This window comes from Marmota flaviventris, chromosome X, assembly GCF_047511675.1.
Source record: "Marmota flaviventris isolate mMarFla1 chromosome X, mMarFla1.hap1, whole genome shotgun sequence".
Taxonomy (NCBI): Eukaryota; Metazoa; Chordata; class Mammalia; order Rodentia; family Sciuridae; genus Marmota; species Marmota flaviventris.
Window position 1 is genome coordinate 30639316 of NC_092518.1, and position 25935 is coordinate 30665250.

At 42.1% G+C, this 25935-nt stretch overlaps 1 non-coding gene across 1 annotated transcript; it reads left to right on the top strand.

The window, feature by feature from the left end:
- The first annotated feature begins 10266 nt into the window (after positions 1-10266).
- On the top strand, positions 10267-10339 carry Trnav-cac (transfer RNA valine (anticodon CAC)). The gene has a single exon. It is a non-coding gene; the product is annotated as a tRNA-Val (tRNA).
- Positions 10340-25935: the final 15596 nt, after the last annotated feature.

Below are 25935 nucleotides of genomic sequence, written 5' to 3' on the forward strand. Positions count from 1 at the left end.
TTCTTTTTGTAGGATGAGAAATTTGAGAGTGCTAGGATTCAGCCTTGTAAAACAGCCGTAGTCCATGAAAACTCCTCTGCTTGTTTAATAAGTATTTACTTTATTTATTAAAGGTGCACTGCTGGGTACCAAGATTCTGCTCAGTTTTATGTTCAGTTGCCATATGTGATGCCAAAAGAGATGCAATATATATATATAATCTTTTAGACTAACATAAATGGTATATTGACCCAGAAATATAAAACACCAAACAAGTGGCTTCATATTAACATAAACAAATAATTGAATTAAATCACTGTCCATGGTTGGAAAAAATATCAGTCATTAAAAGGGATCATTTCCTACACATGGACTGTTAAATAATTCCTTCACTTCTGAAGGTGGCATAAGACTTAGATATAGATAAGCTTTCTTTTAAAAACAGCTTTATAAAGGTTCATATGCAAAAATTGCATGTATTGAATGTGTACAATTTGATGAGTTTACACATACTTCTTGGTTTTCTCTTTTTGGAAGAACACATGAAATCTACCCTCTTCACATTTTAAGTTCACAATACAATGTTGTCAACTATATGTCCTATGTTGTACAGCAGATTTATGAAAAATAATGTTTTATTGGTACTCCATGAGTTAATGAATCTTTTTTTTTTTTGTAGTTGTAGATGGACAGTATGCCTTTATTTTATTTTTTATATGGTGCTAAGGATCAAACCCAGTGCTTTGCGCGTGCTAGGCACTGCCACTGAGTACAGCCCCAGCCTAAACTTATTCTTTTATAACTGAACCCTTATAACCTTTGAACAGCTCCCTATTTCCCTTCTCCTCAGCTCCTAGCAACCACTCTTCTACTCTTTAGTTCCATGAGTTGGACTCTTTTAGAACTCTCATATAAGTGGAATCATATAGTATTTGTCCTTGTATGTCTGATTTATTTCTTTAGTATGCAATCTGAATTCATTCATGTTGTCATAAGTGGCAGGATCTCCTTTTGTAGGGCTGGAGAATATTTTATTATATGTTTATATCACATTTTATTCATTCATCTGTCAGTGGACATTTGGATTGTCTTCATATCTTGGCTTTTGTGAATAATGCTACAATGAACTTGTGAGTGCAGATGTCACTTTGAGATCCTGATTTCATTTATTTTGGATACATTCCTAGAAGTGGGATTGCGGATCATATGGTATTTTTGTATTTTTAATTTTTTGAGAAGCCTCCATTATATTTTCCATACTGGGTGCACCATTCTATATCCCTACCAACAATGTACAAGTGTTCCAACTTCTCCACATCCCCACCAACACTTATATCTGGTTTTGGTTTTTATAGTAGCCATCCTAACAAGTGTGAGGTGATATCTTGTGATGTTGATTTGCATTTCCCTGATGATTGGTGATGTTGAGCACCTTTTCACATACTTGTTGACCATATGTATGTTTTCTTTGGAGAAATGTCTATTGGAGTCCTTTGTCCATCTTTTAATTGGGTGGTGGTGGTTGCTCATATATTTTGGAGATTAAACACTTACCAAATACATGGTTTGGAAATATTGTCTCCCATTCAGTAGACTGTCTTTTCATCCTGTCGATTGTTCCCTTTGCTGGGCACAAGTCTTTTCAAAGATATGTCTTGGTGTTAAGAACACAGAATGTCAGCCCAACAAGATGGCACACACCTGAAATCCCAGCTGCTGGGGGAGACTGAGGCAGGAGGATCACAAGTTCAAGGCAGCTGTGGCAACTTAGCCAGATGCTGTCTCAAAATAAAAAAATAAAAACGACTGGGGATGTAAGTCAGTGATAGAGTTCCCCTGAGTTCCATCCCCAGTATCAGGGGGAAAAAATTATATATATATATATATATATATATATATATATATATATATATATATATATATATATATATATATTTTGTTGTTGTTGTTTTTTTCAAATAAGAAAACTGAATGTCACCAAGTATAGAGTTCAAGTAGGCCGATCTGAAATTACAATTATGTTTGCAAATGTTTTATTTTGAAGTAATTTCAAATGAATAGAAGAACCTCAGGAATAGTGCAGGATTTTTAAAAAAATCTTTTACCCAGATTTATCTATTTTTGTCTCTCACTCTTTCATGATCCATTTGAGATTATGCGGCAGAAATTACACCCTTTTGTGTCCTGGCTTCTTTTTATTTATTTATTTGTTTGTTTATTTATTTATTTATCGGCATTACACCATTTTATTCCTAAATATTTTCTTGCATTTTTCCTAATAAAGGCTAAAATGGCCACAGAACAATTATCACACAGGGGACTTTGAACATTGATACAATACTAGTATCTAATCTAGAATCCATATTCCATTTAGTATCTGTGCCTTCACAACATTTGTCTTCACAAAGTGTCCACAACCACTTAAATCAACTGAGTGCTCTTCTGTGGGGTTCTCTTTATTTAAAACTATGAGTAAGCTTTAACTTCCCTGTGAATACTTGGAAAAGTACATCAGACTTTGAAAAGTTATTTGAAGAAAATACATACATGCTGTCAGTACTGAAAATAGCTTAAAACCATAGATTTGAAATGTTTATAGGCAAACTGGATAATCCTTTCACAGATATATATATATATATATATATATATATATATATATATATATATATATATATATATATAAAATATATTATATATATATATACACACACACACACCAGGGATTGAATTCAGGGGAGCTTAACCACTGAGCCATATCCCCAGCCCTTTTTAATATTTTATTTAGAGACAGAGTCTTGCTAAGTTGCTTAGGGCCTCACTAAGTTGCTGAGGCTGGTTTTGAACTTGCAATCCTCTTGCCTCAGCCTTCTGCGTCACTGAGATTACAGGTGGGTGCCACTGTTCCTGGCCACAACTACCATTTTAGGCTTCATGTATTTGCCACCGAATATATGAGCCCACTGTGTCAGCTCTGTAAAACGATGTTTTGTCCCAAATTTATAAATATTCGGAATTTGGTGAGCGAAGTAGATACTATTCTGCTATGACCATATTTCTCTGAGTGTCCCCCTCTCAGGAGAGTATATTTTCTTTTTAAAATATTTTAATTGATACCTAAGAATTATGCATATTTATGGGGTACTGTATTATGTTTCAATATATGTGTACACAGTGTTATGTTCAAATCAGGGTAAACATGTCTCCTCAAACATTTATCCTTTGTGGTAAAAGCATTCAAAACCCTTTCTTATAGCTTTTAAAAAATATATAGTACATTATCATCATCCATAGTTACCCTACTGTTCAGTAGAATACCAGAACTTATTTCTCCTACCTAACTATAACTCCAGGAGATTCTGTTTTCTATGAACATCTTTTCAACTGAAAAAGAACTCAGAAATGTCAATTATATGTTGTAATTAAATGAATGACTTTTGGGTGGGGAGGGGTACTGGGTATTGAACTGAGGTTGATCTCCTGCTGGTGTTGCTGTTTTATTTTTTATTTTGAGATAGCTAATTATTGCTGAGGCTGATCTTGAACTTGGGATTCTCCTGCCTCAGCTTTTCAAGTCACTGGAATTACAGGCATGTGCCACCATACCAGGCAAACGAATAACATTTTCTCTTTTTCAGGGGAAGGCACTTCCTAGCAGCCGGGATTTGGATAGAACTGGAAATTTAGAAACCCCCAATCCCTTCTTCCCTAGTTCACAATAAGCCCTGGTAGCCTAGGCCCTAGTGTGCTAAGATGGTGAGTTCACTGCAGAAGCATGCTCTAGGGAATGCCTTCACCTCCTGTTACCTTCTTGGCATGGTTGTTTCTCTGGAAATTACTAGACCTAAGAGACTAAACTGGTTTAAGCAAGTTTTGGAACCAAGAGCATCTTCAAGGAGCATACAGTAGCATGTGACAGCATCTCTCTCTTGCAGCAGATAATCAGAAAATTTTCCACCCAGACTGTGTTGTGGCAACTCATCTCTGTGAGGGACTTGCCGGGGTTTGCCTCCTCTCAAGGAGGATCAATTCATCCAGATTGATTGGGAGATTCTGCCTGTGCTTTTGCTCTCTGCCACCCTCCCATCCTGAATTAATTTTCTCTCTGAATGATGAGTTCCTGATTGAAACCTGATTAGCGTGCTTCCTAGAGCCCTGGAAATACCATCCTCCTTAAACATCTGAATTATGCATCCTGGTTTAATTTCTTATCAGTTTGCTTCCGATCTTAATTACCTAAACTCTACAGTTAATGAGTCAAATTTTCAGGAGCGATAGCACTCAAGAAAGAAAACAGGATTTCCAAGTTCTATTTTGGAGTGCAGCTGCCAGACCATGACCACCAACAGCCCAGCAGAGCCGAGAAGGGCTCCCTGCTGTCACCTCCTAACAAAAGAACCTTCCTAAGTGGAGTAGCAGAATTGTTTAGAACAATGATGCTCAGCTGTAGGGCTTCAGGGCTCCAAGCAGTGCAAAGATACTGTCATCCTCCCCAGTAACTAGAAATGTCTGGCACATACTTGAGCAATTATTTTTCTAGCTAGTGGGAATGCTGTTGTAATACGACAGGACCCCTGAAAACTGTCACTCTTGTCAAAGTAACTTTGTCATTATCCTCCCAGCCCCCACCACGAGACAATATTAAAAATTGAAAAGTCAACCACTATCATGTAGGGGGTAACCTTAAAGATGTTCTTTGCAACTGAAACTCTGGGAAACTACTCCCCAGGTTTTTCCTCTGCTGGAATAGTTTCTCCTCTGTACTTCCGGTTATACTCTTCTTGAACAAATTACTTGGCTTCTCTCATTTCCAGCTTGATTCAAGAAATGAGAAGAGATTTGTGTTTTAAAAGTGGATGGTGAATGCGCACCAGGGTCTTGGAGCTGCATTTTACAGTACACGTGGTTAAAAGTGGCTTACAGGATAGAATTGTTCTTTAACCTAACAAGAAGTTTGGAGGTTTGGAGAGAGGCGATTCTAGATTCTAGCAAGGCAGAAAGTCTTTAGGCAGGGCTGGGGATGTAGCTCAGTTAGTAGAGTGCTTGCCTTGCATGTACAAGGCCCTGGGTTCAATCCCCAGCACCACCAGGAAAAACAAACAAAAAGTCTTCAGGTATCAGAAGCTTCCCTGTCCTTCCTTTCTGACATCTTCAAATTTGTGCTTCTCTCCTTGTGACCTGAATCCAAAAATCAGAAATGGTATTTCTCTCTGGGCATCTTTTATTTCAGGAGGAAAATCTTTCCTAGAACCTCCTACCATGCCCAAGCCTTAGAGCAAAATTTCCTAAGGTTTTTACTGGGCAAGTTTGGGTAACAATCCCACCCAGGAAGCTGTCTCTGGCAAGGAGAATGGAAATGGCACAGCTTCCTTTGACTAGGTAAATTCACTTGTCAGAGTTGGTGAAGGGACCACCATCATCCCTGAACATATGGAAGGAAGAACACCAGTGACATTAGGGTCCTACTGGCAACGAAGAAGAATGGGGAAGTGGCCAATTGCTGAGCAACCTGTAGTGTCTTTTGCTGATATTTTAGACAAAGACCCAGCTAAGCTGATGAATTAGGGAAGAATATAAAAGCTCCTTGTCCTCTCTTTCCAAGGAAAGAAAAAAAATCCACTACTTATCCTATCTCCTCTTGCATCTTATTGTTACCAAAAGCTCTGTCCTTGTCCCTGATGCCTATCCAATAAGAAGGATACAGTTTTGAGAAAAAGGAAAAAAGAAGGTTTATTGCTTTGCTAGCAAAGGAGAAATACAGGGGACTCCTGTCCCAAAGGTTGTGACTCTCCCCATCAGGAAGGGCCGAGTTTTAAGGAACTCTTCAAGAGTTACATTCCAGGTGTGCTCTGGTAGGGGTTCCCAGGGTGCCCTGATGGCATGTTAGGATTCACTTGTTAATTTGGGAGATAGTCACTTCCCAGATCCTCAGTAGGCTTCACCTTCCTATAGTGGATGTGTTCAAGGGCAATTAACCAGGGGAAGAAAAGAGAACACTGAATCCCCAATCTTGTTAGGGAGGGGGAGATGGGAGAAGAGAGATAAAACCATTGTTTAAAAAAAATAGGCTTATAGCAATGAGGGCTATATTCAGAAGGTGAAGGGACCACTGTTACAGAAAAACAAAAAAAAAAAAGGTCTATTGTTAGCAAAGGAGAAGCACAGGGAACTATGAGGTATTTTCAGTACCAAAGGCTGTGATTCTGCCCATCAGGGAGAACAGAAGGCTTTTAAAGCTCTTCAGGGCTGGGGATATAGCTCAGTTGGTAGAGTGCCTGCCTCACATGCACAGGGCCCTGGGTTCAATCCCCAGCAACACCAAAAAAATAAAAAGAAGCTCCATCCCAGGTGCACCCTGATGGTATGTTGAAATTCACCGGTCAATTTGGGAGATAGTCACTTCCTAGACCTTCCAGTGACATCTCCTTCCTGGGGTGGATATGCATTCAAGGACAGATAACTCGAAATAATCTGTTCCCCATCCCCTCCAATTCAGGGAGAGGGAGAAGAGGAAAAGAAAAACAGGTCCGTCTTAAATAAGCAGCATGGAGAAGTGAACCATTATTACAATATGTCCCATTGCTGAGGGTGGCTTTGAACTTGGGATCATCCTGTCTCAGCCTCCCGAGCCACTGGGATGACAGGCATGCTTCACCATACCCAGCTCCTCTAATTTTTAAATAATTTGTTGTGATTTCCTTTTCATTCTGAATTGATGCCCTTTCATTTTGTAGCTAATTTTGAGATCATGCTTTATTTTTTAAACACCTCTACCTAACCAAATTTCTTAAGCTTCTTTTTTATTTTATTTTTTAGGTGTAGTTGGATACAATGCCTTTATTTTATTTATATGTGGTGCTGAGGATGAAACCCGGGGCCTTGCACGTGCTAGGTGAGCGCTGTACTGCTGAGCTACACCCTCGGCCCCCTAAGCTTTGAGCTCCCTGCCCAAATCTGATATGTGACTACACTTTAGCCTCGTGAAGGCCCTGAGTAGTGTGTTCCTGGCAAAGGAAACAGTATGTACAAAAGACTAGCTTAGTAACAAGGATATTTATATTCAGAGAACAGTCTATGGGTCAGAGTTGCTAGAACATGGGAGAGGAGTAAGATTGGAGATGTGATCAGAGTCCACTTTGTAAGATGGAGCAGAAAATGATAGACATTATGTTAAGCATGATATATGCATGATCACGTTTATTCTTCACAACAACGTTATGCAACAGTTACTGTAATTATTCCCTTTGTACAGAGAGGAAAGCTGAGGCTGAAATTCTGCTGTGGTTACATTGTAAGTGGCAGGGTTGGGATTCAAGCCCAATATTGTCTAATGCCAAAGCCCCAGTGCTTAATCACTGACTCCCAAACTTTGTCCAGTTTGCAGATGTGGCTGACTATGGCAGATAACAGAGACCAAGGAAAGCACACTGGGTGCCATTGTCCTATTATGAAGAGGCAGAAACTCATACAGGGCAGCCCCTACTCAAAAGGGGGAGGTGGTTTCTTCTAGGGTGTCAGATGGGGGACAGGAGTGCCCTCTGTAGCTCAAAGAACTGTAGCATGGCTCTTCAGAGCTGTAGGAAGGCCAATGGACTAAAGTCACAAGGGTTACAAAGGAACAGACTCTGGGATTGAGATCCCATCATCGTATAACAATATTTGTTGTGTCCGCCACTCTCTTCTTCCTGGGGAATAAAAGTACAGGGCTTACCAAAGTGAACTGGTGAGTTAGAGCCTAGAACTTGGTTTCTCATATATTTATTTTTTATTTTTTGGACCAACAAGTTAGTGCATCTTACATAGATAAAATAGAAAAAAATATTTTCTTCCAACTGAAATTTTAGGGGGTGTGGGCTGGGTATGTGGCTCAAGCAGTAGCGCACTCCCCTGGCATGCATGCGGCCCGGTTCGATCCTCAGCACCACATACAAACAAAGATGTTATGTCCGCCAAAAACTAAAAAAAAAAAAAAAGAATAAATATTACAATTCTCTCTCTCTCTCTCTCTTAAAAAAAAAAAAAAAGCTCTTATTGTGTCTTAATTATGGGACCATAGAATTACATGAGGTTTGATAGTGTCAGGTTAAGGGTCAAGAAATACTTCAGGGGCTGGGGATGTGGCTCAAGTGGTGGCGCGCTCGCCTGGCATGCGTGCGGCCCGGGTTCGATCCTCAGCACCACATACAAACAAAGATGTTGTGTCTGCCAAAAACTAAAAAATAAATATTAAAAAAAAATTCTCTCTCTCTCTCTCTCTCTCTCTCTCTCTCTCTCTCTCTCTCTCTCTCTCTCTCTCCACTCTCTCTTTAAAAAAGAAAAAGAAATAACTTCAGTCCCCACCCAGACCATTCATGTCTTCCTTCAGTGTCCCCAAGGATGATGTTTATTAAGAGAAAGAAGCAAGAAGTTTTAGCATGTCTACCAACCCCAATGTGGGAACTCCACTTAACTTCTGTGATACTAGTAGAAAGATCTTTTTCCCCACTTGGGGAAGGTTTAAGTAGTTTTGATATTTAAAAGCAGGTTATAAGACCTGTCTTTATGTGTCCTATACATATCTTGGTGATATTTATATCCCCAAATATAAATATATTTATATAAATATAAATTTTACTTTGTTCAGGCACCAAGGACCTGGACCCCAACTGGACACCACAATGATAACCGTTTTACCCAGTACCATAAATTTTACTTTTATATTTATATAAATATATATTTTATAACTCTTGAAATTAAAAGATCAATGGGAGTCGAGTGCAGTGGTACATGCTTATAATGCCAGTGGTTCAAGAGGCTAAGGCAGAAAGATGCCAAATTCAAGGTCAGCCTCAGCAACTTAGTGAGACCCTGTTCAAAATAAAAAATAAAAAGGACTGGGGATGTGGCTCAGTATTTACCTCTGGGTTCAATCCCCAGTACCATAAATAAATAAATAAGAGATCAATGGGAGAGAAAGCTCAACCACCTGTACCTAAGGGCATATCTTTTACTTGTAAAGTGCCTAATGTGGACTAATCTTGGCCCTGAAATCTGACCAACTGGCCCCAGACTTTTCCTTCTTAAGTATAGAAAGGATCCCAGGAGTTGTGTAAGCAGGCACAGTGGTCTTTGTTCAACCACCAGGGTCATACATTTTGTTAGGTAGAAGTTCAGGGATGCCAAAATGACAGAAGCAGGGTATAAGAAAGATGATGCTGGAGGACAAGACAGAAATGTGTCCTGTCCCTGTTTAGGATAAGTCCCATTACCAGGACAACTTCTGCCACTGAGGACTTATCACCATGACAACTCCTGCCACAGGTTCAATATTTTAAAATGACCAATGGGAGTAAAGTGGGCAGTATTCTAATTAGGTTTTCCAAAGTCACAAGTGTGGGGGGCTGTTGGAGAATATTCTAATCAGGTATCATAAGGTAACCAATGGGAGAAAATGGGTACAGATCCATATAGGGAAGAGAACACCTCACAGCTCAGCTTATGATGCTAATTTCCATACACCAGGGCCTTGGCCCTCTTTCTCCCACTCAGCCCAATCCCCTCAACCTTGCAGAGTGCTATCTTCACCTTTAATAAATCTGTACTTTGCCTGTTACTTGTGTGTGTCTTGCTCAATTCTTTGTTCAGGACACTAACGACCTGGACCAACTGGACACCACAATGATAACCATTTCACCTAGTACCATGGATTATAGAAAAACAATAATAATCCAGATTCTTCTGCCTGAACATTGACCTTATTTTCTAGGTCTTAGAACTCCTTGGCACTGTTCTACATTACATATTCCACTTCCCACACGGAGTTAATTCCCTCCTTTCTCTAGAGAAGGAAATTCTGAAGGAAAAAGATAACCAAGGTTTCTATTAAACCCCAAAGACCTACTCAGATATGGCAACACTATTTATCACTGACAGAGATACTTGGGATGACAGGAGAAAATAAATATGATGTTCTCAGAGCCCTGATAGCATCTACATGTTTCCAGAAAGAAAGAAATTTTATGGTAGAATGTCATCTACTTAGATAGCCCTTGCATTCAGCATCAAATTCTTTTTCTTTTTTTTTTTTCTTGGTACTGGGGATTGAACTCAGGGACATTAACCACTGAGCCACATCCCCAGCCCTATTTTGTATTTTATTTAGACAAAGGGTCTCACTGAGTTGCTTAGAGCCTCACTTTTGCTGAGACTGGCTTTGAACTCATGATCCTCCTGTCTCAGCCTCCTGAGCTGCTGGGATTACAGGCATGTGCCACCACACCAGGCTCAGCATCAAATTCTAATATATTCGATGGGGATATAGCTCAGTTGGTAGAGTGCTTGCCTCACATGCACAAGGCCCTGGGTTCAATCCCCAGCACCACCAAAAAAAAAAAAAAAAAAAAAAAAAATCACTGAACACCTCCAAAACTGTCAACCCAGTCAAGCTCTGTTCCTCAATGGCGTTGTCCCTCTCCCAAGTCAGGAAAAGTGTTTAGAGTAAGAGCAGGCACTCTTCATCCTAATTTCTCATTTCTGTATTCAGAAAATGCCCTGAGTAGTGGGGGAAATGTTTTCTGTGTGTGATTCCCTAATTTACAGGCCCATCAGCATCACCAGGGGAGAAGTATTGGCTTTAATAACTGCTAATGAAGATGGGCGCAGTAATGCACACCTGTAATCTCAGTGGCTCAGGAGTCTGAGGCAGGAGGATTGCAGATTCAAAGCCAGCCTCAGCAACTTACCAAGGCCCTGAGCAACTCGGTGAGGCACTGTCTCTAAATAAAATACAAAATATGGCTGGGGATGTGGCTCAGTGGTTAAGTGCCCTGGAGTTCAATCCCTGGTACTAAATAAATAAACAAACAAACAAACAAACTGGAAATGACAGGCCACACCTTCGTCCACTTAACCCATTAAAGGCCCAAGTTTTTAATTCTGCAAGTATTTCAACAAAATCAACAAAGTTGCAATAAAAGAGGTTGGAACTCATAACCAAGAGCTTATATATATATATTATTACATTAATTAATATTATAATTATAATTTTATTATATATTATATACTATATTTAAAAATTTTATAGGTGTTCCCCATCTGGGACAAGGGAAAAAGTTGGGTTAAACCAGCATCTCCTGGAGTAGGACTCGAACACCAGGATTTGCACTATAGCTCTCTAGTGTTCTAGAAATCTTCCTTCACAAGTGAAGGCAGGTGCCTGGGGTTTAACAACAGAGGGCCATTCACCAGATGAAAGTGTCTAAAGGTAGTAGGATCACTGATTTCCTGGTGCTGTGCTCAGGAATCCAATTAAGTGCCTTTTCTACAATGGATTCCATCCTCCTCACCATTCCCCAAAGCCATGGTTTGGAGCTGCAGGAGGGTCCTCTCTCATTGCCAGGACAGGGTGGCCTCACCCTCTAGGATTGGTTTTTCCAGTGTTAAAGAAAAGCGAAGAGAACTTGGTCAAGAATCATCTCTCCCAACAAAGCCTGGCTTTCAAGATGGGGCTTCAACTCAAAATATGCTCTTGTCAGTCCTGAGCAGAAACCCCACGTTCCTCTTTCCAGTTCCACCCATTTCATCCCTCTGTTCCCCCATCCCAGGCAGATAATGCCTCGGAGGTGACCAGGAGCAGGGACAGGCAAATGAGAAAGGGAATACTCGCTCATATTGTGAGAAATAGGAAGTCTGGAGGTCCGTTTTCAGAATATAGTATCCAGCCTTAATTGGAACCAATTGTAGCCACTTTAACTGTAACCCTTCCCTTTGCCCGCCCCAATTTTAAAATTAGCCAATCACGTAGATTGTATCCCTGAGCTCCTCCAATCACAGCGAAGGGCAGCCCTGCGTGAGGCATATAAACAGGCATACTGCCAGCCCAGTTGTGCTTGTTAGCCAGGTTTTTTTTTTTTTTTTTAATTGGTTGTTCAAAACATTACAAAGCTCATGACATATCATCTTTCATACATTTGACTCAATTGGGTTATGAACTCCCATTTTTACCCCAAACACAAATTGCAGAATCACATGGGTTACACACTCACATTTTTACATAATGGCATATTAGTGACTGTTGCATTCTGCTACCTTTCCTTTCCCCTACTATCCCCCCTCCCCTCCCCTCCCCTCCCATCATCCCTCTCTACCTCATCTGCTGTTGTTCAATTCTCTCCCTTGTTTCCCCCCCCCCTTTCCCCTCACATCCTCTTCTATGTAATTTTGTGTAACATTGAGGGTCTCCTACCATTTCCATATGCTTTCCCTTCTCTCTCCCTTTCTCTCCCCCCACTCGTCTTTGTTTAATGTTAATCTTTTCCTCATGCTCTTCCTCCCTGTTCTGTTCTTAGTTGCTCTCTTTATATCAAAGAAGACATTTGGCATTTGTTTTTTAAGGATTGGCTAGCTTCGCTTAGCATAATCTGCTCTAATGCCATCCATTTCCCTGCAAATTCTATGATTTTGTCATTTTTTATTGCTGCGTAGTACTCCATTGTGTATAGATGCCGCATTTTTTTTAATCCATTCATCTATTGAAGGGCATCTAGGTTGGTTCAACAGTCTAGCTATTGTGAATTGTGCCGCTATGATCATTGATGTGGCAGTATCCCTATAGTACGCTCTTTTAAGATCCTCAGGGAATAGTCCCAGGAGGGCGATAGCTGGGTCAAATGGTGGATCCATTCCCAGCTTTCCCAGGTATCTCCATACTGCTTTCCAAATTGGCTAGCCAAGTTTTGTAGCAAGCCCTTCGGTCAAAAGTAAAGGTTTGCCTTGCCCTGGCACTTTCCTGTGTCACGTGGTATATATATATTGTGGTGCGGGGCAAGCACTCTACCAACTGAGCTATATCCCCAGCCCCATCTACTGATATGCATTTTAAGATAGGATTATTACTACTCTATGGGAACAGTTCACTGAACAGACTCTGTTCTGGGGAGTTTACAAGAATTAAGGCTCTTAATACTGGCCACAACCTAATGGGGAAGCTGGCACAGAGGTTGAGTTTCTTGCCCAAAGACACATAGCTGTCATATGCCAATGAGGAGCTTGACTCCAGATGACTCCAAAGTCTGTACTCTTAACCACTGAGCTCTTCTCTCCCCATGTGGCCCTGTCCCCTTTGCATTTCTCCCCATCTCTTCTCTTGGGCTACACAGAGATGAAGAAGCTGTAAGAAAGCAATGTTTTGACATGGGGAGTCCAGGAGATTCACCCATGATTATGCTTATTGCAAGGAGTTGGTGTACAATATTTGAAAAATAAATAATGTGCAGGAGACTGTGTCCACTGTGCTTCTAATCCATCACTAAAGCCCCTCCCCCAATGGTGTTCATTCAGTCACTGCAAAGTCCAGGTCCTTTCCTTAAGGCTCCCTGGAATTTCAGACACTTATGTGGACCCAGTGTGGCTTCTGTTGCCCCATGCCCTGCAACCTGGCCCCTGGCCTCACTCATCACAGCCTCCTGATTCCCCTGCTCCTCTCCTCCTCTCTGCTCTGACACGTCTCCATGTAGTTCCATGGTGCCTTTGGAGTGCTTTTACATGTGTGTTTGAGTTTCCCAGCTTGACTGTGGGTATCTGCTTGACAGCCCCACGGTGTTTGGCATAGTAGGGAACACATAGTCGGTGCACAGGAAATATTTGTGAATTGATTCACATGGAAAGAAAAGTCATTTCCATGTCTTCTCTAGGAGTTCAGCTCTTTTCCTGACTTGTTTGCTCTCTGAATCTTTGAAATTCACACTCAATCTCTTGTTTCCTTTATATCTCACATGTGTGCATTGGGCTGTGAGCTAAGCTGCCTGGGGAATATTTCAGCACCGCCAGTCCCTTGCCCAGTGACTTTGGGCTAGGTGTACTAACCTCTCTATGCTTGCTTCCACAATGTAAAAGGGTGTCTCAGGAAGTCACCGAGGGAAGTAAAGGGACAGTACACACGCAGCCGCCAGATACACTGTCCATATGTATCAGCTATGAAAACAGAAGGGGTTTGCTGGGCGTGGTGGTCTGGGCTGAGGTTCCAGCTACTCCAGAGGCTGGGGCGGGAGGATCCCTTGGGTCCAGGAGTTCCAGGACAGCCTGGGCCACAGGGTGAGACCCAGTCTCAAAACAACAACAAATGGATTGAAGCCTCTCATTCACTTGGTGATATCACGTCTGCTCTCTGGCTTCTGGTCCTCAAGGACCTACTTGCACATGCATGGTAAAAGGCTGTGGCTTAAATATTTTGCTTTTATTCTATTCACCCCTGTTTCCTCACATTGTTCAAATATACGTCATTTCCAAAAGCATCCTTCGGCTGTCACATTCTCCCTGGGCAGCAGGGGGCGCTGGTTGCTCAGTGCTCTGGAGCTGTTCTGGAAGTTGCAAGCTTTCCAACGTTCTCTTAACATTAGGTGCGTTTTTCTTATTCTATGACTGGCTGTTTCCTCCCTCCATGTCTCCCCTCTGCTGCTGACTCACCACTATATGCATGTAACCCCTCCTCAAACGCACTCCTTGTGGATTGTGGCCATTCAGAAACATAGTGACACTTAACATCCCCCACCGCCCAACACACACAGACACACACACACACACACACACACACACACACCAGGTGATGACCAGGAATAATGCTTTTAAAAACAGCCACCATAAAAAGTCTGCAGAAGTTAAGGCCAAACGACCAAACATTAAAATTCGGAGAAGCAGGAAGGATGAGCACTGAGTAGGTGGCCAACGCTGTCCACTGCAAACCCAGGCCAGGCCAGGAAGTTCAGGTCTGATGCTCTGCCATCACACTGGGGCATGCCCTGGCTTCAGAGCCCTTCTCGGCAGAGCTGTCCTCTAAGAGGCTTCCATAGAGTGGCCAACAGGTAAGAGACTGTACTGGCCTGCCCAGGTAGGGCGAGTTTCTGGGTCACTGTATCAGCTCCCAGATGCTCTGTGATGCATTCAGCTGCATCTCAGAAGCCACTGCCTAGGTCTCCTCACCAGGTCCTCCTCCCACATGTGCTAGTGACAGCAATGTATTAATGACAGCAGCCATCATTAATGAGCCAGTGCCATGTGCCAGGCATTTTGGCATTCACAGCAACACCCCATTTGATCCTCAGAACAGGCTGAGAAGTAGAAGTCTAGCTTGGGTTAAGTAATTGGTCAAGGTGATGCAGCTGCTCATTCAGGGGAAGAGCTGGGAGTCCAGGCCGCCCGTCTTTCAACCCCTGGCCCTTATCCTTCCTACCTTGAGGGCCTCCTAGTGGTCACGTGATCTTACTCCAGCAATGACAGGTAGAGCAGGTCCATCATGCCATGGGTCCCAGAAGTCACCCCTCTTCAATACCCCTAGCTCACAGCTCTGCAGAGATACCACACCTGGCAATGTGGTCTGCCTCTCTGGGAGAGCTGTGTCCTCTCCTTGGAGTCCATCTCCACCAGGTGGAAAGAGGCATCACAGTACCCAGACAGGCACAATGGCCCAGGGGCAAAGCACATGGCCTGGGAAATGACATTGTCTACAGAGATGCAGAAGCTGGGTGCACTTGGGGGCACATGGGGGGACATGGAGAAGTGGCCAGTTCTGCTGGACCAACGAAGAAGGAAAGAGAAGGGGTCAGCTCTCCTGTAGCCTGGGAGAGGGATGGACAAGCCACTTCTAGGACCTGAGGTTCCCATGAAGGCTGCCTGGTTCTCTATGAGAGCACAGCAGACAGCCCACTCCTACCACTTCACCTGGGCCCAGTTCTGAGGAAGAGACAGGAGCAGATTGCCCTGATAGTTTTGGTTCACTGCATGGTTGATTTTATTGGCCTGAAAAATGGGTAGTCATGGCAACTGTGGAAGCTTGTTCTGGAAGGGCCATACTATCTAGTGTTGGCATATAGTTTGTAACTTATATTCCAGAATTCTTCCACCTCTGGGTTGGAAACCATTAATGGACCCCCCCCATCAATTTAGTGGGACACAACCAGAAATATTCTTTAAATGGAACTAGACTAAAACTGAATACAAAGGAAAATATCAGAATGCACTGCACATTTTTAATGAAGTATTCTTTGGGAAAAAATTGTTTCAGTTCTATACACTTGTGAGTGTGCTGGGCCAAATATAAAATGTGCTTTTTCTGTGGCCGTGGCCATAAAAGTTTATAAATTGCCACCAACCCTAGTTTCACTCATGTCCCATTTTGACAGGAAACAATAGCCTATTTTTTCTTTCAGAGGAAGAAATGGTTTCTTCTTCTTCTTTTTTTTTTTTTTTTTTTTTTTTTGTGGTTCTGGGGATTGAACCCAGGCACTCTACCAACTGAGCTATATCCCCACCCCAAGAAATGGTTTCTTTTTTAAATATTTATTCTTAAGTTTTAGGTAGAAACAATATCTTTATTTTACATTTATGTGGTGCTGAGGATCGACTCCCAGTGCCTCATGCATGCTAGGCGAGCACTCTACCACTGAGCCACAATCCCAGCCCCACAAGAAATGGTTTCTATAGGTAAAAATAGGAGACAGCCAAAGGATAATCAATAGCAGGACAGAATTCACATTTTATAATTCAATTTATGCACAGTTTTACAAAGGCAAAACTAAACTCTGTGGCCTCACCATGTATCCATTGGTGGTAAAATTATAAAGGAAAGTCCTTAAAGTCAGCAAAATAGTTTTCCTGAAGGGAAGAGGGGACAATGACCAGGAAGGGATATTCTGAGTGGGGGACTGTAGACGACAGGCAATGCTCTGTTTCGTAACTGGAGTGGTCCTTACATGGGGATTCACTTTATAATGATTTGTTAATTTGTGCATTTATGCTATATGCCCTCTACTGCAGGCATATTTCACAATAAAAAAGAATTCTAAATAGTACATTTAAATAGCGTACACCTCATACCACCCTGAAGACACACAATGCTGGCTCTATCTATACATAAATAGATACATATCTAGATATATAGTTATATAGATATAGATAGATCCTTTCCTGCAAAAACATCTTGCCAACAAAAGATCCACAGAAGTGATTATGCAATTATCCAATTAAGTTAATGTCAATGCCTACTTTTAGAATAGCACTATCCAATAAAGCTTTCAGTGATAATGGAATATTCTATATCTCCACTGTCCAATACAATAGCCACTGGCCACATTTGGCTATTAAAGCAATTGAAATGTATCCAGTGCATCTGAGGGACTGAACTTTAAATTATGCTTAATTTTAATTAATTTAAATTGAAAGAGCTATATGTGATCATTGGCCGCCACATTGGACAACACAAGCACAGGCTCATTTGGTAGTATACTCAGAAAAACGTATGCCTTGCTTCTGAATTTGAATCCCAGATCTGTCACCATGAGCAATGAGGTTTTAGGTGGGTTACCTGGCTTCTCTGATACTAATATACTCACCTAAAAAATGGGGATGCAAAGAGATACTTCATGTTGGGCGCAGTGGTGCATGCCTGTAATCCCAGCAGCTCGGGAGGCTGAGGAAGATCGAAAGTTCAAAGCCAGCCTCAGCAACAGGGAGGCACTAAGCAACTCAGCAAGACCTGTCTCTAAATAAAGTAGGGCTGAGGATGTGGCTCAGTGGTTGAGTACCCCTGAGCTTAATACTCGGTAGCTGCCCCTCCCCCTCAAAAGAGATATTTCATAATTATGATGTGAGAACTGTCCAAAATTAATGTATACAAAGCAACTAACTCAGCACCAGATAATAGTTGATATTCAAGAAATGTTGTTTTGTTCCCCATACCTTTGTGGCCATCTCAAACCTGTGTGATCTCCTTCAGATAAGGACTGGGTGAGAAAATTCAAATAGTTTTGTCTAGCCTGCCTACCCAATGTTAGGGTAACTGGAGCAAACATCCATGAGAGACACAGCTCTGAGTTCAAGCAGTGGTTTATTGACAGCGAATATCTGCCAGGCTGCCCTTCTGCAAGGCACAGTATCCTGCTGAAAAAAAACTTCTTAATTATATAGTCATGTACAATAGAGTCGTTAAAAACAACCCATCTGGTTCTGTGATTGTTACTTGGTGTCTTTGTTGTGGTTTCCGTAGTTAGGGACTCTCTGCGGGCCGGCCTGACAGGAAGGTCATGCCTGGGTGGGCAGGTGCTGATTTTCAAAATGGAGTTACTTTGGCCTAAGGACCTAACATCCAACATCCCAAGGACACATCTGCAGGCCAGGGGCATCATTCTTACATCTGGAAATGTTTCCACGTTAAAGGAGCAGCTGTCACTGGCTGAGGATTAGAAAATGCAAGGGACCCACCTGAAGTTTCACCAAGGAGATAGAATTCAAATTTAGATTTCTCTAAAAACAAATAAAAAATAAAAAGGGCTGGGGATGTAGCTTAGTAGTAGAGCTCCCCCGGGTTCAATTTCCCCAAAATAGAAAAGACACCTATCAGTACTTTTGATTGTGTCTATCAAATGGCTTTCCATTATATCATCATTATATATATATATATATATATATATATATATATATATATATATATATATATATATCCTGCCAGCTATTTTTTTAATCAGTTACCCTGACTCCATTGCTATAGCTTATATAAAAATAAAAACTTTACTTCAGCAAAAGATCTCATACAGGGATTAGAGTATATATATTTTTTTCCTTATTTTTTTTTTTTTAGTTGTAGACGGACACAATATCTTTATTTATTTATTTACTTTTATGTGATGCTGAGGATTGAACCCAGGGCCTCACACCTGTGAGGCAAGTGCTCCACCACTGAGCCACAACCTCAGCCTTCAAGAGAATATATTTTAAGACAAATATCCAACAGGGACTTTGACCCAAAACTTGTAGAGTCCTCCTGGTATGAGAAAGACATTTTCAGCTTTCAATCTAAGTGTCTTTATTGGTTGCTGCAAAACATCTTGTCAATGAAAGTTTCACAGAAGTGATTAAACAGTTAAATTCTATCAGGGCCAGTTAGTTCCAGGTCAGTGCTGTCCAATAGAACTGAATGGGGAGGGTGTGTTCTGTACCCATGCTGTCAAATAGGTTTTTGCAGTGGAGTACATGAAATGTGCCCAGTGTGACTGAGGAACTGAATGTTAAATCATATTTTATTTCAATTCATTTGAGTTTAAAGAACCACACATAGCCAGTAGGTACCTTGTTGGACAACACTAGTGGAAAGCCACTTGGTAGCTATAATCAAAAGTACTGATAAGTGTCTTTTCTTTTGGGGGAGTGGGGTGCAGGTACTGGGGATTGAACCCAGGGGTGCTCTGCCACTGAGCTACATCCCAAGCCTTTTTATTTTTTATTTATTTGTTTGTTTTTAGAGAAATCTAAATTTGAATTCACCTCCTTGGTGAAACTCCAGGTGCGCCCCTTGCATTTTCTAATTTTCCCCAGTGACAGCTGCTCCTTTAACAAGGAAACAATTCCCCAAGGCCCAGCCATTGTCCTGCTAACTAGTTCTTTTTTTCTCCTTCTTAGCTTCCTACAGGCAGTCATTTCCTGCTAAGGGAAGCAGGACAGGAAAATGCCCCTCCAAACCAGGGTGTCCGGCACCAGGAGGGTGCCCACGGACCTGACAAACCAGATTTGCAACCCCATGCAGCCTGGGACATATGCATAGTCTGGGCCCCTGATTTTCTTCTTCCCCATTTAATCCTAACGCTTCTGTGGGTTGGAGGAAGGCAGATTAGCCGTCTTCCCGATTTGGCCAACCTGTGAATAAATTCATTTTTCTTTTTATGTCGTTTTTCTCGTACTCCCAATGCGGGCCGGCCATTCAACCCAGCCTGTTAGGACCCCAAGGACCGAGCCTCTGGCCGCCCCACCCGCAGCAGAATTGAAGGACCTAGCGTAAGCCCCCCCCTGCTGGCGACATTTGGACAGGACGCCCCCAGGGGCCAGGGGGCTTTGGAGGAGAGGAACACATAAACTGGCCCTTGATATTTTTGTTTTGTTTGATTGGAAAATAGCTTCGTATCAGGACCTTCATTTCTTTCCCTTCGAGCCGGTGTCGACTGCCCTTGCCGCTTTGGATGATACAGTAAGAAAATTTTTGGAATCATTTTTATTTCTTCCTCTGGATGTTGGTGGGTGACTGAATCCAGGCTGTTGGGACCCCCAGAGCCAAGCCTCTGTCTGGGGTCCCAGTAACAAACATCCCCATCTGTGAAATAGGGGTGAGAAGAGATGCATCTTAATCTTGAGTGAATACTATGTTAAAACTCATGAATGCAAACCAACTATCACAGAGCCTGCCAGCAGCTGATGTTCAGGAACTATTGGGTTTTCCTTCCTGTCCCTCTGTCGCCTTGGCAGTGTGTGACTGGTGAGACAATCCTGATGATTCAGTGCAGCCGACCCAACATCTCTAACAGGAAGTCCCCGCAGACCTGGGCAGGGCCGGGGCAGCCCTGTAGCTCTGTAGCAGGACTTCCTCCAGAACCCAAACTCCAGACACACACCTGTGCTCCTGTGCCTAAGGAGAAATGCGTGGCCAGAACACCCACCCAGCCCCCAAATACACAAAGATCCCCTTCCATATCATGGGGTTTTCTTTGTCTTTTGTTTCTTAGGCTCAACAGTTTACACATTCTGTTCTTAGTAAAGAGGAGACATTATTTACTTCTTCACTGGGTGAATAATTCTTCAGAGTCCTCCTTTGGTATGAAGAGGTCAATCTCTTGTTATATGTTACTGAAACTTAGTTTGTATTCTCTCTCAGATTTTAAACTTCTTTGGGCTTTTCTAATATGTGTTAAAATGGGACAAGAAGTCTTGATAAATTTCCAGCATTTGAGAAATGGAATTCTCATTCACATTATCAGGGGCTGAATTGGCTCCATTCACATGTTGAAATCTTAGCCTCTAGTACCTCAGAATGAGGCTGCACTTGGGGATAGGTCTTTAAAGAGGCAGTTAAGTTAGAATAAGTCTTGAAGGTGGGCTCTAGTCCTATATGACTGGTGTCATTCATATTGATGAATCTAGTTTCATCTCATGGTCTTTGCATTTGATAAAGGCCTTGATAGGGCCCATTAATATTTCTGCAGGTTCACCTCTTGATGTGGTCTTTTACATAAGAACAAGACCTTAATTGGGCCCATACTCTGATTACCTGATCATTGATTATTCTTATTCATTTATCAGAAGAGGAGGTTAGGATGCAGACGTGCACACTTAGAAAAAAATGCCCTGTGAAGGACCAAGGAAGACGAGGGGCATCTACAAACCAAGGAGAGAGGCCTAGGAATTGAACCAGATCTGGTGAAACCTTCATCTTTGACTCTTAGTCCCCAGAACTGTAAGAATATAAATTTGTGTAGTTTGAGTCCCACAGACTGAAGAACCCAGATAAGGTGGCCCTGAAAACTAGCACAACACTTCCTTCCATGAAGTTCTTTATACTTGGGCAGATAATTTTGTCTATTACAGCTACTTGATTGCTATAATAAATATTGAAACTTCTGGTGGTTGTAGTTGATTGCACACTTCTGTATGAGCCAATGAAAGGAGGCAAGTCTTGAAAGGGTAGCAAGTGGATCTACTGTTGCATCATAGACATGTGGTCTCCACAGAGGAAGTTGAGATCCTCCTTCACTCTTGACCAGTCAGGCCATATTTGGAATATTTTTTTCAATTCTGTATAGCAGTAAATAGGGACTTCAATCTGTGCATTGTGCAGTGACTATGAGTGAAGCACTAGGTTATGTACATTGTGCACGCTTAATCCCCTCTCCCATTCTTCAGATGAGGAGACCGAGACTAAGATGCCTAAGGTCATAGAGCTGGTAAGTGTAGGGTCAGGATTCAAACTCGGTGTAACTTCATCAAACCATTTTTACAACTAAAGGGGGACAAGAAAGGCTTTGGAGCCACCTGGGAAGATTGAAAAGGATCTCTCATGTGTGCTGAAATATGTTTTCAGGACTTTTGTGTTGGTAATAGTATCAAAGTAGGTGAGCTCTTCCAATGATCCCTTCTCTTCCTAATGTATCTGGGCTCCATGGATTTTCTGCACATGTATCTGTACTTCCCACCCCATGGTTAACAACCTCCCCTTCATCCTCACCTCTTCTCTGAACATTCTATTAGTTCATGGTTTTCTTTCCTCTTAAAGGGCTGGTTGATCTGCAGACCAGCTAGCTACAGAAGTTGATTCTCTCATAGTCTGTGGCTATAGGGTGGGAGGAGGGGGAACTGGGGTTGCCTTTGCTCTAGCTGCTCATTGCCATTTCTAGACTTTCATTCCTCCCGTATATGCAAATCCCTGTGTTCCTTTGATGTGTAGGGGGGCACTCAGAGGGACCTCCTCAGCCCCTCTTCTTTGAGGTCATGTACTGGCCTTCCAGTTGCTTTCTTAAGAACACACGCTCTATATAGCCCACCTCTCCACGTTACCACTTCTTTCTGAGTAACTTCCAGAAAGTCTTCCTTGGCCTCCTCATTCCAAGATCTTCACCTTCCTCCACTTCAGCCACCCTCTCCCAGAGCCACTCACTGGACCCTGTCATCTCTCAGAAGTGTATCACCTCTGAAGTCTCCATCTCACATGTACCTTCCCACCCTGACCTCCTGCTCTTCTGGCTTCCTCATTCACTCAGGCTCAAGACGTCTGATCTTCAACCTCATCCTGACCTTGAGTTTCATTTTGACCCTGTAGCTTTCCTTCCCTCTTGTGTTAACTTGATGTTCTACCCATCTTAACTCTCTCATCTATCCCTTCAGTTATTTTCTTGGATTTGTCCTGAATTCTCTCATGCTGGGTTCCTGTCCCACATGTTAGGTACAATACAACTGTGATCAACTCATCTGCCCTCCTCTATATTTGCACCTGGGTTGATAAGGAAAGCTGCCAAAGTTACCCACAGACTCATACCACTATTTAATTTGTGATCTCCCAGCTCACTCAACTGGGTCTTTAATTAGGCCTGGAAACCATTTTGTATTTCTATAGTCAAATCGTCCCTTCTGAACAGCAAATACAGTATCAAAAACTATCATCTGTTTCCTGACATATCTGCCCACCTTTTCATTTTCAACAGATGGCCCTGCTCTCTCTTTCACAAAGAAAATGGGAACCACAAAAAGGAAGTCCCTACTCTCCTGCCACCAGCTCTTCAAACCCTCCTGCATCTGTACCCTCCTTCCCCCTTTCAAGAAAGAAGAGGCCCCTCTTCCTGTGTCATATTCATTTGATTGTCTTCCCTCCCTGTGCTTAGAGAACTTGCTCTATCCAAGTTCTTACATGTTTAGCTGCTCCCTTTGTCCATACTCCTTCTCTACAATATTTATAATTTCCTATTTTTAGAAAGTGAAACCGAATCTTCTGGTGCCCACATGCCTTCTTTTTTCCAGCCAAACTCTCTCTTCCCTATCACAGCCTTAGCCACTCTGAGGTGACTCACTCCCTCACCTCAACCCATAACATCTGGCTCCTCTCTGTGCTCTCTAGTGAAACCCCTTACTGAGGTCACTTATAACTTCCTATTCTTAACCCCAGGGGTCACTTATCAGCCTGTTTTGTACTTAATTTTTGCTATCAAATGACTGGTACCTGAGATTTCTATGGCTGCTAAGCCCCGTGTATCTCCAGATCTGCATTCTCTTCTCTGATGGCTTTTTCTCTTCTCTAGATCAGATTCCTCCTCTCCTACTGTCCCCCAATCCAGGATCCCCAAGAAATGGTCTTCCTCCATGCCTCCTCCTTTCTTACTGCAGCACGAACCCATGACTTTGTTTACCTTCGACTTACTGATCACACCCACTCCCTAGTCGCCAGGCAGACTTCATCATCGTCCTCCATATTTGTTCATCCAATTAGCTAGCTAGCACTTCCCCTTGGAGAACTCCTCTCCCCAATTCATCTGAACTCAGTCCTGTGCAAAACTGAATTCATTTTCTTTCTCCATGTGACAGATTTTCTTCCTGTGAACTTCTTTCAGGGAATGGTATTAACTCAGATGTCCTAACCTGAGGTTGGTCTTGACTCCATTCTGTCCCTTAGCACCATCTAATGTTATTTCTTTGTAAAAGTGCCTATTACTTCCAAATTCTTCCATTTGTCTTCTTTGCCATTTTCTATAGTCTAATTCACACTCATACACTCTCTCAACGTGATGGTGTAATGTATATTTGCTGTACTGTTTGAGAATATTCAATTTTGCTATAGAAGAAAACAAGTGACAAACATGGAATCCATAAGATGTGTTTGGCATAGGTGAGTATCTTAGTCAGTTTGGACTGCCATAATAAAGTGCCATAGACTAGATGGCTTAAACAGAAATTTTTTTCTCACCATTTTAGAGACTGGAACTTCAAGATCACTGTGCCAGCATGGTCTGGTTCTGGTGAGGGCTCTTTCCCTGGTTTGTAGATGGCTACCTTCTTATTGTGGCCTTACATGATCTTTTTCAGTGTGCATGTGCTCAGAGAAGAGAGATCTCTCTCTTCCTCTTCTTTATTACTACTATTATTATTATTATTTGATAGCAGGGATTCAAGCCAGGGGTCCTTAACCACTGAGCCACATCCCCAGCCCTATTTTGTATTTTATTTAGAGACAGGGTCTCACTGAGTTGCTTAGGGCCTCACCAAATTGCTGAGGCTAGCTTTGAACTTTTGATCCTCCTGCCTTAGCCTCTTGAGTCTCTGGGATTACAGGCGTGTGCTACCTTGCCTAGCTTCTTTCCTTTTGATTGTTATGATCCATGTTAAATTTTATTTGATAAACTGTGATTCCTTACTATGATCTCTAAGTCTTTTCTATGCCCTCTGGGATGGTTTGCCTGGTAATGAAGGCCACCATTCTAATCAAGGTAATTTCCCATGTGACAGTGGGATTGCATTAATGATATCAAATTTTCACCCCTCCCTATATGTACACCCTTTAGTATGTGACTTTACATATTCTCCCATTGAGGGGCAAAATAAATTTTCCTGTTCTTTGAAATTGAACTCAACCATGTGATGTACTTTGCCCAATGCAATGTTAGCAGACTTGATGCTGGCAGAGGCTTGACAGAGTGTTTGAGTGTTTTGGCTTGTCTTCTGTGGGCAATCTTCCATCTCTGTGAGGAGGATGTGCCCATGTTTCCCTATTGTTCCCAGGAGGTATGGAGTCATTCCCAGCTAAACCCAGTCCAGGTCAGCTGACTCTCAGTTTGTAGTAGACGCCCAGATGCACCCAGTTTAGATTAGCCATCTATCAACTGATCTGCACACTTGTGAGAAATAATATTTGCATGTCATTTTAAGTCACTAAGTTTTGATTATTTTCTCACATGGCAATAGGCAACTTATATGCTCACCTGGACAAATTCTGCAGCCTGTTTTTTTTCCTGCCCACAATATTCTTCTTCAATCTATTTCCTACTGAAATCATAGTGCTCTTCTAAGACACAACTCTGATCACTTTATCTTCCTTATTCAATGAAATTTTCTTCCTTCCTTTGCACTGGGGATTAAACCCAGAGGCACTTTACCACTGAGTTATATTCTCAGTTCTTTTTAGTTTTTGAGACCAGGTCTCACTAAATTGCTGAGGCTGACCATGAACTTGTGATCCTCTTGCTTAAGCCTCCCAAGTAGCTGGGATTACTGGCATGAGCCACCACACCCAGCTCAATAAATATTTCCTTCCTTTCTTTCTTTATTCTTTTTCCCACTGGGAATTGAACTTTGCCACTGAGCTATCTACATACCCAGCCCTTTATACTGTATATTTTGAGACAGAATCTTTCTAAATTGTTCAGGTTGGTCTGGAATTGTGATCCTCCTATCTCAGCCTCCTGAATAGCTGGATTTATAGCTGTGCACCATCACACCTGGCTACTGGGTGGCTTCACAAACAGAAATTTATTGGCTCATACTTCTAGGAATTAGAAGTCTGAGATCAAGGTGACACCAGGGCCATGCTCCCTCTGAAATAAGTGCTCATCCTTGCTTCTTCCTGGCTTCTAGCAGTTGCTGGCAATCCTGGGCATTTCTAGGCTTGCAGTTGCAATATTTTTGTGT